Genomic DNA, 13,531 nt, shown 5'->3' on the forward strand with positions numbered 1-13,531 from the left:
AAGCAATGGCCAAAAATATCGGACATTCTCCAAGCAGCTCCTGCACAAATATAAGTCGTTTAATAAATAGAACAAAGTTCGAATCAAAGTCCACACAAACCAGACTGACAGGGTCAGTTGGCCTCAAGGGCAGGGAATGCCTAGAGGAGGTCAGCCGGCCGGAGTCTGGGGAGAGGCAGAGAGGACGGACCACGGTCCAGGCACCTCAGCGGGGCTCAGCACACTGCAGTGATGGGCGGAGAGTGTAAACCTGAAGTTAGATCTCTGTGAGGAAGAAAGAATTTCTCCGTTAGTTTTGAAAGTCTTGAGGTTTTTTGTTTGTCTGTCTTTAAGACCACGGACAGCCTCAGGCACTTGACACTTATGAGCTGTGTGACCTTGGGCGAGTCACTTAAGCCTTGTAGTATTTTAGGGACCCGTAGACCATATAGCACACCAGATCTTTCTATCTACCGTCTTTTTTTTGTTTGTTTGTTTTTAGGTTTTTACGAGGCAGAGGGGGCTATGTGGCTTGCCCAAGGCCACACAGCTAGGTAATCATTAAGTGTCTGAGGTCTGATCTGAACTCAGGTAGACTCCAGAGCCGGTGCTCTAGCCACTGCGCCCCCTAGCCACCGTCTTTCAAAGACGGCCCAAGTTCATGTTTCTTATTATCTGTACATCTCATCTTCTATCATCCTCTTTTCTTTTGCCTTCAGTCTTTACCAACGTTCCCAGTGAATCCTGTCTTCTCATTATGTAGCCAAAGTGTTTAAGCTTGAGTTTCAGAATTTGACCTTCCAGGGGCAGCTAGGTGAGGCAGTAAATAGAGTACCCGCCCTGGAGTCAGGAGGACCTGAGTTCAAATTCCCACCTCAGACACTTAATAATTGCCTAGCTGTGTGACCTTGGGCAAGTCACTTAACCTAAACAAAACAGAATTTGTTTCCAGTGAATACTCTGAATTGATTTCTTTAATTATTAGCTGCTTTAATTTCCTTGCTATCCAAAGATTGCTCCAGAATCACAATTTAAAATCACAATTTGATTCTATACAGTGCAGTTTTCCTTTTAGTCCTAACTATAAGTCAGGTTCCTATTGGGAAAAAAAATCATCACTCTGATTCTACAAATGTTTGTCCCAAAGGTGATGTCTTTGATCTTTAGCTTTCCTTCCAAGGAAAAAGTATCTTTTAATACTACAGCTACAATAACTATCAACAGTGATTATAAAATCTTCCATTGCTTCTGTTTCCTCTCCCTCTATTGACCTTAAAATTCAGTTGCCAAGATTTTAGTTTTTTGTTTTGTTTTGTTTTTTTACATTAAATTTCAAACAAGATTTTATACTCTTCTCTTTCACCTTTATCAAGAGGCTTCTTAATTCTTCTGCCCTTTCTGCCTCAGAGTTGGTATCATCTGTCTGTTAATATTGGTTTTTTTAGTTTTTTTTTACAAGGCAATGGGATTAAGTGGCTTGCCCAAGGCTACACAGCTAGGTAATTTTTAAGTGTCTGAGGCTGGATTTGAACTCAGGTACTCCTGACTCCAGGGCGCATGCTCTATCCACTGTGCCACCTAGCTGCCCCTTGTCTGTTAAAATATTGTTAATATTTCTTCTGGCAACCTTAATCCTGCCTTTTGATTTGCCTGGAATTTCACATGATGCATATAAGTTAAATAAATAAGGTGACAAATTACAGTTTTTCCAATCAAACCAATCAGTGTTCCATGTTCATTCTAACTGTTGCTTCTTGACCCAAATACAGCTTTGTAAGGAGACAAGAAAGATGATCTAGTCAAATCACTTTAAGGTCTTGTCACATTTTGTTGTGATCAAAGGCTTTAGTGTAGTCAGTGAAAGAGAAGTAGGTGTTTTTCTGGAGCTCCCTTGCTTTTGCCATGATCCATTAAATATTACTAGTCTGAACTTTACTTCCTCTGCTTCTCCAAAAACCAGCCTGCTCTTCTGTTCATTTCAGTTCACATATTGCTGAAGTCTAGCTTGCAGAATCTTTTTATTATTATTCATTTTGAATTTAAATATTTAATGCAAAAATATTTTTGTGTTTTTAGCACTACATAAAAAGAGAACTCAATTAAAAAATATGAATTTCTATTTTATGCTATATACTTTTTGTTGTTGTTGACTTGTGGAGCAATGAGATTAAGTGACTTGTCCAAGTGACTTTATACAATGAACTATCAGGTGTCTGAGACTGTATTTGAACTCAGATTCTCCTGACTCCAGAGCAGATGTTCCATCCACTACACCATCTAGCTGACCCAGTGGTATAGTGGAGAGAGCACCAACCCTGAAATCAGGAGGACCTGAGTTCATATCCAGCCTCAGACATTTGACACTTACTAGCACTGTGACCTTAGGCAAGTCACTTAAACTTGATTGCCTCACATCTAGGGCCATCTCCAAACATCCAATTCATATCAGGGCACTGGACCCAGATAGCTCCAGAGGAGAAAGTGAGGCTAGTGAGTTTGCACAACACCCCCTCACTCAAATCCAATTCACTTACATACCATGGCATCACTTCCCTGATGTCCTGGTCTTCTTCCAGAATGAAGGACAACAACATATGCTTTAAAAAACTATTGAATGATTAACATGGATCCATGTTTTAGTATAGTTATACATATTTGACCTATTTTATTAGATTGCTTTATGTCAGGGGATGAGGGAGGGAACAAAGGAGGGAGAAAAATGTAAAACTCAAAACCTAGCATAAAAAAAAGATTGTTGAAAACTACCGTTGCATGTAGTTGGAAAAATGAATAAAAAACAAACTATGTAATAAGTATTGCATATCATTTTCAAAATTACCCTGCCTTTCTTTTCTTTCTTCTAAGTTTTTTGTTCTTTACTGTGCATTTCAAAAAAATTTCCCCCTCCCTCTTTCCCCACCCTACTCTAGAGAAAGCTACCATTAGACATATATATATGTATACATATATATATATATATATATGTATACATATTGCAGAATCTTAAGCATAATCTTGCTGACATGTGAAATGAGTGCAATTATTTGGTAATTTGATATTCCTTGCCATTGCCCTACATTAGAATTGGTATATAAACTGATCTTTTCCAATCCAATGGCCACTCTTGAGTTTTCCAAATTTGCTGGCATATTGAGTGCAACACTTTAACAGCATCATCATCTTTAGGATTTTAAATAGCTCAGTTCAAATTTCACCACTTCCACTACTCTTATTGCTTCCTATAGCAATGCTTTCTAAGATCTATTTGACTTCATTCTCCAGTAAATCTGGTTGTAGATGAGTAAACACACCATTGTGATTATTGGTGAAGTTACGATCTTTCTTATATAGTTCTTTTGTGTATTCTTGCCACCTCTTTTTAATCTTTTCAGTTATTGGTAAGTTTCTGCCATTTCTGAATTTTATCATGCCTACTTTTTGTATGATCTCTTGATATCTCTAATTTTCTACAAGAGATTTCTTGTCTTTTCCATTTTATTATTTTCTCCTATTTCTTTGCATTGTTCATTTAAGAAAACCTTTCCTTGCTATTTATTCTCTGGAATTCTGCATTCCTTTAGGCATAGCTTTCACTTTCTCCTTTCCTTTTTGCTTTCCTTCTTTCCTCAGTTATTTGTAGAGCCTTAACAAGCAACCATTTTGTTTCTTGCTCTTCTTTTTTCTTTGGGCCTCCTGCACAACATTACTAACCTCTGTCCATGGTTCTTCAGATACTTTTATCTACCAGATCTAATTCCTTAAATCTAGTCTTAACTTTCATTTCATATTCATAAAGCATGTTTTTTTTAGCACATACATATGTAGTCTGATGGTTTTCTCTACTTTCTTCAATTTATAACTGAATTATGCAAGAAGCTTATGATCTGAGTAACAGCCACTAAAATATGTTTTAACTGACTTCTAAACTTCTCCACCTTTGACTGCAAAGCATAAAATCAATCAGATTTCTATACTGACCATCTTGTGATAACGAATTGCTTTTGAAACCTAAATATTGTGCCCCAGGACCAATAATATTAAGAGGGGTAAAAAGATATCATTCTAGTTTGGTACCTCTCTCTCAGAGAATTGAGAGTCTAACCAGCCTCATAGCTTCTCTTTTGCCCCCTTCATGGCAAGAATCACAGCCTTCCTTGGAAAGAGAGGAACAAGATGCCAGAGATAACTATCCCCTCAAGGCACCTGTCTATACAATTAGATACACCCCAAAATAGAATTTTTTGTGGTCTCTAATTTTAGAAAATGAAATATTGTCCCTTCATAATAATAAATATATAACCTGTTTAAAGAGAAAAATCTCCTTTAGATTTTTTTAAACTAATATACACAAGGATATTAGAAATATTTATCTAAGCAAAATGAAGTGTGCATATAGAATACATTGATTGCCCAAGAGCCTTTATAGAAGGAATTAGCTACTAAGAAAACCAATTTTTTTCAAAACCATATCTATGACATTAAAATTCCTAATTGAAGATCCCATCAAAATTCCTTATGCATGGCATAAGGTTATTTACAGAATTTTTAAATGTAAAAATCTTGTTTGATAAAAGAAATATCAGTGTGATCTATAGCTTTCAATATGGTCTAAATCAATGCTTGATATATCATATGAAAAGAAAATTGATGGTTCCATGTTCAGATAATATGATGTGAAGCAGAATTGGCCATTTATCTGAAGATCTTTACCACTGATTATATGAGAAGCTAAAATCTTCCTATTTTGTGTTGAAATAGATGAAACAATGATTCCGGTTAATAAAGGTGCTCAAATAATTACATATAGGATCTATTGCGGAAACTAATGCAAGCAAGATTGATTACTCTGCAAAACTATTGATGGTACATTCACATAAATATAAATTTTCGACTGAATTGAATTTTTATGAAAATTTTATAATATAGGAGAATTATATTGAACAATGACAAGACAAAACAGGTCTACAGGGGCAGCTAGGTGGTTGCAGTGGATAGAGCACTGGCCCTGGAGTCAGGAGTACCTGAGTTCAAATGCGGCCTCAGACACTTAATAATTACCTAGCTATGTGGCCTTGGGCAAGCCACTTAACTTCATTTGCCTTACAAAAACAAAACAAAACAAAACAAAAAAACAGGTCTACAAACAGAACTTAACCCCACTTGCCTTGCAAAAACCTAAAGAAAAAAATAAAAAATAAAAAAATAAAATGCATTCTTTATGCAATTTGGACATATGTGCTTCAAAGGCAATCACTTATACTGAGAAATATGAGAGAAGAGGTGCATACAGTTTTTCAAGTTGTCACAAAGGAAATCAATTTTATAAAAACAATTAAAGGGAAGACTCTGTGAACGACTGTGTGATGATACAGGAACAAAGTACAGAAAACTTCTAGATGATTGAGAATTCAATCATGAGACTTTTCATGTTATATACCTCAAAGGGTTTAAAGCTAAAAGAAGAAAGTACAGTCTTTATTATTTGTGACAATAATAAAGAGGAAGCAAATCAATTTTATAATAAATATTTCCTTCTGGAACTTCTATCTTTGCTGTATTTTTGGAAAAAACAGATATTCTAAATAAAAAAGTGCAAGATTCCCAAATTTATACTCTATGCAGAAAGATAAAATGATTGAATTTGTGGGGAAAAGGTAGAACCATGGATAGTAACTATATAAAATATTTTTTAAATGTTTCTCAGTTTTAAAAAATGTCCTTTAAATGAAATAAAACAAAGAGCTCAGTATTAATCATTTGAATGGCACCAAAAAACAATTCTCATTTTATTTAAAAAGATAACATATTTCTAAATATAAGTGATTCATTTGACAAATAAAATGCATTTTCCCCTACTCCAGCTGAAGAATGGTTAATATACTCATATTGTGACAGTGCATTGAAACAAGTTTCTGAACCTGAAAATCTTACTGAGAACATCCATGGAGCATGTATGCACTGGGGCCCTAGTTCCCCTGATCAGGTGGGCTCCCCTGATTATCCTCATTTCAGGTAAATGAATAAATTTCCAATTTATCAAACAAAGCAATGTTTTTTTAATTCATAAGACCTTGTTTGAATGAAATGAGTTTTTTCCTGTTATTGAAACCAAACCATCAGTCTTAATTAGTGACTGAAAAAGGATTATAAGTGGAAATATCATCAGTGATCAGACATTTTGAATAATTCACCATCATATTACCAGTATGATTGTTATGGTTATTATCTGTATGAGTTATAAATGTGAAAATTGTAAAGGATCTTATTGATACATATTATATAACTTTGCAGCACATTTAAGATTTATGGATTATTATAGAAATTATAATAAATTCTTAATTTTATTGGGATAAACTAAGAAATTTGCACAACCTGGTTTATGAAAAAAGGGAGGGGAAGCAAATTTTTTAATAAGAGGATTGTTATATAATTTATAAATCGTTGGGAGAACAGGGACCACAGGAAGGAAACTGCTCGTTGACTATTAATTTATGGTTTCAACTCTTTATTAGAAACAATTAGGACCTGGCAATTGATTTACTGAAGTGATTCATAGAGGCCAAGACTCTTCTGGATTATCTGTGAATGGATTTTCCTAAAGATATAAAATTCAGATTTTAGGCCCCACATTCTCAATCCCACTATCTGATTTTAGTCTCCCACCAAGCAAGAGGTTCATCAGAAGAGAAAGGAAGCAAGGTATAAGCAAAGAGATAAATAGCTGATAATGTCAGTATGTCTCTTATTGCAGTCTTCAAATTTCCTGCCCACAAATATCTTATCCACTGACTTGTCATGCTGCTGTATTCCCAGTCTTACGCTTGACCTACAATTGTCATCATTAGAGACAACCAAGATAGGAAAGATTATCTCTAAAAGTCTGCTAAAATCATTGGCTTGGTATGGTGCTGTTGGGATGGAGGAAACAGTGCTATTGAGTCTTTCCTATAAGCCCCTCTGTCTCATCTTACTTCTGACTCATTTCCCAGTATAATACTCCTTCCCTGCTCTGGAAATTTTTATCAAAGCTTCTGTAATGTTTAAAATCTTTTTTAGCTCTAAGTTATCACATAGATACAATGCCTCTGGCAAAATGCTGTGTTAGAGCTCTTTCTCTATTTTGTGGAGATAGTTTCCTTACAATTGTTCAATAACACGGCATTTATTTGGGCATTCCTTCCACCTGATTGGACCAGTCTTGCTCCCAAAGTCTTTGTTCACTATGGTGACCACTTCTCCCTGAATTTCTAGTCTCCCAACTCTACTATGTCTCATCAGAGGCCAGGTTCCCCTGGCAAACTTATCTCTACCTGGACTGAATTTTAAATGTTGACTGGTGATGATTGGTTTATCATCATTCACCTCATTAGTTATTCCCTTTCCAGGTCACTCAAGGAACCTGTTGGAATTTCATAAAAGGATCATCTTTATAGTTAATTTAGTACCTCACTATTGTCTCTTTTTCTGTAATTGGATCCTTGATTTTCAAGGATCACTATTTTGTTGTTGTTTGTCCTTTGTTTTTAAAGAGGACCAATAACATCATGTGATGTTTTGACTGATTGTATGGGGATTTTAGTGAGACTGAGGTACACCAAGTCATCAACTTCACTCTCACTCTCTCTTCCAGAGTCATCTGAAAGAAGTCCAGTAGCAAGATAAAAGTCAGGAAGAGTGGTGATGGCCCTAGATGCAGTGGATAACCTTGGTGTCTTCAATGTCTTGTCAAACTCTAAGCCCTTCACAATACCTGTTTTAGCCATCTTCATGGCTGTTGGTACAGTTGTTCTCATCCCCACATTTCACCAGGGGAAGTCTTCACATACTTCAGTTAGACATCCTTCCAACTCATCAAGGGGTTTAAGGACTGTCTTGGTCTGATTGCTGTGATATTTTTACTAGAGTGTGGTCACTTCTTGTGCTATAGCTTCTTGGAGTCACAGGTGAGACTTGGGCAACAAGTGAACACCAAAGGTGGTTAAGCAGCCCTGAAAAGGGCTTGACAAGCCCTCACAACAGACGTGCTAATCTCCTCGAATACCCCATGTACCCCCCCAAGGACGACTTTATTACAAAAAACTATAGAGCAAAAAGGAACCTTAGACAAGAAGCCTGACCACTTTATAGAAGAGGAAACTGAAGCCAGAGAGAAGTGACTTATCACATAGGAAGGAAAGAAACAAACTTTTATTAAGCACCTACTCCATACCAGGTCAGCTAGGTGGAACAGTAAGCACAGCACCTAGAGGGCCTAGAGTCAAGGAGATTCATTTCATAAATTCAAATCCAACCTTTGCTACTTACTAGTTTTATTATCCTGGATAAATCACTTAACTTTATTTTCCTTATTTCCTCATATGTAAAATGAGAGACAAAGAAAACCACAAAGAGGCTTTAATAGCCAACACTTCCATAGGCAAAATGGGGAATATTTTTTGATAGTCGTAGGGCAAAGGTTTTCTGCCTTTTCTAAAAGCAGAGGGTTGTGGGAAGCCTTTGGCTTTAAGCTGACAGATTCTGGCACAGATATGCTTTCCTTGAGGAAGAGCTAGCCAAGAATTTCAGCTGAGGCAGAAACTAGAGGCATTGTAGCAACCAGCAGAGCAGAGCATTGTCTGATAGAAACTCCATGTTCAGTAGAGCAGCAGAAACTCCATGTCCATGCTACAGCATATATTTGTTTTGCTTGACTATGTTTATTGGTTAAAGAGGGTTTCCCCCCCTCCTTCTTTCTCTTGTTTTTTAATTAGGGCTGGGGTATGTGGAGTGTTCAAGGAGGAGTAACATCTCTGATGTGAGGGTTTGATGATCCCTTTCCAGGACTGTTCATCCACCTTTGGTGTTCAACTTCACCCCACTGTCACCTGTGGCTCCAAGAGGCTGTAACATAAGAAACAGCCACATCCCAGTAAAACCACCTTGGCAGACCAGGTGAAGGGAAACTGACAGATCTCAGACCCACTGAAGAGTTAAGGGGGTATCTACCCCTAGCATATGAAGACTTCCTCTGATGGAACAATCTGATTCAACAACTATTAAGGTGGCTGAAGCAGACATTGTGAAACATTTTAGGGTTTGACAAGACATTGAAGACACCAAGATTATCCACTGCATCCTGGGTCATCACCAATCATCTTGATTTTTATTTTGCCACTGGTCTTTGATAACTCCGGAAGAAGAGTGAGACCGACAATTTTTTGCAATTCTGCCTCACTTAAATCCAATTCACGTACAAATCATCACCCCATAATGTATTGATCCTCTTCAAAAACAAAGGAGGGACAATATCTGGAGTAGGAGGAGGACAGAGAAAAGATGGTTGGAAATAGTGATAGCACCAAAAAAAGAAGGGTATATTGTGATATTTTTAAAATGCATAGATGAGGGGCAGTTAGGTGGCACAGTGGATAGAGCACCAGCCCTGGAGTCAAGAGTACCTGAGTTCAAATCCGGATTCAGACACTTAATAAATTACCTAGCTGTGTGGCTTTGGACAAGCCACTTAACCCCATTGCCTTGCAAAAAAACCCTTAAAATAAAATGCATAGAAGAGAATAGAAGAAAGTTTGGAGGGAAATATAGAGAAGCAAAACAATTTTGAAAGCAATATGTCATATTTATTTTATATTTTTAAGATAAGTTATATGAAATTCATGATTTCACAAAGAATCTTCTTTTTTACATTCTTCTAATAAGCATGTAAGTAATCTTTTTTTGGTCCTTATGTTCACAATAAAACAATTTTTTCAGAAAAAAAAAGAGAAACTATGTTCAAAGAATAGAGAATGTACAATGGTATAACAACTAGCAATTGCTATAAGACCACAGAGAAATAGGTCTGTTGTGAGCAGTCTACCAGGGATGACATCCCTAGAAATCATCAGTGATTCTACAGTGCCAGGAAGCATCAATAACCATGCATTAGCAGAAGTTTGAGTTGTCTCTACATAGATGTTTTATTCGCAAATGTTTTCCACATGTCTGCCTCTGTATGTGTTTTCCCTATGTGTGTCCACTCTTCTCACTTATGCTGTATGTTTTTGTAGGAGAGTTTGGTCCAGGATTATGGGAGAAATATTTTACTGCCACTTTTCTTACTCTACCATTCTATGAGATACGTTTACTTTGAATGAATTGTGTTCTCTGGCTAACTAATAAAATAAAATTCTTTGGTGGGGGCTCTTGAACTATCAATATAGAAGATATGGACCCTTTGAGACCTTAAAACTTATGGTGGCTGTTCCCTGGGGCTAGCTAATCCTTGGAGGACCTACCTGTAGAGGTCTTGAGGAACCATACTCAGAATAAACAATGTTATTCATCATAATTGCTCCATCTATTCCAACCTGTTCTATCTATTGTACTGTGCATTGCTCAAATTAGAATCAATGATTTCTTTATTTTTCTTTTTTTAATTTTTACTTTTTTCCTCAATAACTTGCAAAAACAATTTTAAACATGTTTATTTAAAAATTTGAGTTATAAATTCTACCCTTCTCTCTCTCCCCCCAATAAGGGGCAACCTCAAATAAGTTATGCAAGGCAGGTGCAATGGATAAAGGACTGGTCTTGGAGTCAGGAGGACAGGAGTTTGAATTTGATCTCAGACAACTGAAACTCACTAGCTTTGTGACTTTGGACAAGTTACTTAACCCTGATTGCCTCACATCTCCAGTCATCCTGATTTATATCTGACCACTGTATCCACTGGAGGTAAAAGTGAGGCTGGTGACTTAGCACAGCTCCCCTTAATTCAAATCTAATTCATGTGCTTTTCTTGGCATCACTTCCCTGATGTTATGGTCCTCTTTGAGAACAAAGGACAAATACCATCGTCATCATCATCATCATTTTCATAGTCAGGATGTGGATGAAAATGAAAAACAAAATTTTTTTAAAGTATAATAAAGTCAGGGATGGAACCAAGATGGTGGCAGGAGAAGAGCCTCTCCTAGGTGCTCTCTCCAAAATATTTCAAAAATCTTAAAATTATGACTCTAACTAAATTTTTGAGAGACAGAACCCACAGAAAGATCCAGCAAGGCAATTCTTTAGCCCAAGGTAACCTGTAAAATAGTGAAAAAACTTTGTTCCATGGGGTTAGAGGGGCAGCCCCACCAGAGTAAAGGAACTTCAGCCTCCTAGGAATAGCCCCAGGATGCCTGGGAGCCATGGCTCCCAGCAGCAGAAGCAGTTTCCTGACCTGCACCCCAGGGAACACCAAGAACAACTTGGAAGATTAGCAGGGAGACCTCTGCCAGAGCAAGTGCAAAGCCCAGGCCCTCAGCATAGTTGTGGTATTCAGTGGTAGCTGCGGCAGCCCAGATCCAGGGAATGGAAGCAGGCCTGCAGAGTCGCTCAGCACACCGAAGGTAAGGGAGTGTAGGGAGACTTCTGAAGTTTGTCCTCTGTTCCTGGAACAGGTCTCTAGGGCTCTGACCACATTCAGATCGTGATCGCAGTCTAGGCACCCATAGAGCAGGAACCCCCCCCCCACCTTTTGCCCCATGGCAGAGGGGTGCACTTATGGTTATTCACAGACCAGGAGAGCAGTCAGAGCCTCACACATTGAGGTCCTTGTGGGGGTGTCCCAATAAAATTCAAAAGCTCAGGAAGCACCCCAAAACCAGGCACAGGTTGGAGAAATGAATAAACAGAAAAAAAGGAATCTGACCATTGACAATCACTTTGTCTATGATCCCATGGAGGATCAAAATATTCAATATGAAGATGAGAAAGTCCAAGCTTCTGCATCTAAAGATTCCAAGAAATAGAGAAGTTGGGATCAGACTATGACAGAGCTCAAAAAAAAAGATTTTGAAAATCAAGTAAGGGAGATAGAAGAAAAATTGGGAAAAGAAATAAGAGAGATGCAGGACAAACATGAAAATGAAGTCAGCAATTTAGTCATGGAGATCCAAAAAAAATGCTGAAGAAAATAACATGTTAATAACCAACTTAGGTCAAATGGATAAAACCGTTCAAAAAGTTATAGAGGAGAAGAATGCTTTAAAAAGCAGAATTGGCCAGATGGAAAAGGAGATATGAAAGCCCTCTGAGGAAAACAAATCCTTCAGAGGTAAAATGGAGCTCAAGGAAGCTGATGACTTTGTGAGAAATCAAGACACAATAGTTCAACACCAAAAGAATGGAAAAATTAGAAGAAAAAATGAAATATCTCATTGAAAAAACTGATCTGGAAAACAGATTCAGGAAAGTAATTTAAAAATTATTGGTATACCTGAAAATCATGATCAGGAAAAGAGCCTTGATCTCATTTTAAAAGAATTCCTACAGGAAAATTGCCCTGATATCCTAGAAGCAGAGGGTAAAATAGAAATTGAGAGAATTCACTGATCTCCCCCAGAAAGAGAGGTCCAAAAAAACCCCACAGAAATATTATAGCCAAGTTCCAGAATTCCCAAGTCAAAGAGAAAATATTACAAGCAGCCAGGACAGAATTCAAATATCTTGGAGCTACAGTCAGGATCACACAGGACTTAGCAGCAACTACATTAAGGGCTTATAGGGCTTGGAATACAATATTCTGGAAGGCAAAAGAGCTTGGAATGCAACCGAGAATCACCTACCCAGCAAAACTGAATATCCTCTTCCAGGGGAAAAGATGGACTTTTTTTTTTAGGTTTTTGCAAGGCAAATGGGGTTAAGTGGCTTGCCCAAGGCCACTCAGCTAGGTAATTATTAAGTGTCTGAGACTGATTTGAACCCAGGTACTCCTGACTCCAGGGCCGGTGCTTTATCCACTGCACCACCTAGCCTCCCCCAAAAGATAAACTTTCAAAAAACCGGGAATTTCAAATGTTCCTATTGATACAAACAGAGCTGAACAGAAAGTTTGACCTTCAAGTACAGGACTCAGGTGGAGCACAGAGAGTGGAGGTAAAATATGAGGGACTTAATGATGATGTACTGCATGTATTCTTGCATAGAAAATGATACTGACAATACTCATAAGAAACTTCTCATTTAATAGAGCAGGTAGAAGAAGCTTTTATAGATGAAGCACAGGAGAGAGCTGAATTTGAAGATATAATATATTGTAAAAATGGAGTCAATGGCTAAAAGGGAAATGTACTGGGAGTAAGAGAAAGGAGAGGTGGAATAGACTACAATATTTCATGTAAAAGATTTTTTTTGCAATGATATGGAATGGGGAAGGTGAGGGGGAATGAGGGAATCTTCACTCTCATCAGAAATGTCTCAGAGAGAAAACAATATACACACTCAATAGGGTATAGACATCTAGAGAAAAAAGGAGAGAAGGGGGACAGGGGGAAGGGGGGGATGTGGGTGATAGAGGAGAGGGTAGATCATAGGAGAGAACAGTTAGATATAACACATTTTCTTTTTTACTTTTTGCAAGGGGCTGCAATTGGGGGGGGGCTGTCCAGTACCACAGGGCCAGGTGGTTGTTGGGTCTCTGGGGTGGTATGTGGGCTTGGGGTCACTTAGCCCCAGGGCCAGTGCTCTGTCCACTGCACCACTCAGCTACCCTATAGCACATTTTAGAAGAGGGACAGAGTGAAAGGAA

The sequence above is a fragment of the Macrotis lagotis genome, chromosome 2 (genome assembly GCF_037893015.1).
Source record: "Macrotis lagotis isolate mMagLag1 chromosome 2, bilby.v1.9.chrom.fasta, whole genome shotgun sequence".
In the NCBI taxonomy this organism is placed as follows: Eukaryota; Metazoa; Chordata; class Mammalia; order Peramelemorphia; family Peramelidae; genus Macrotis; species Macrotis lagotis.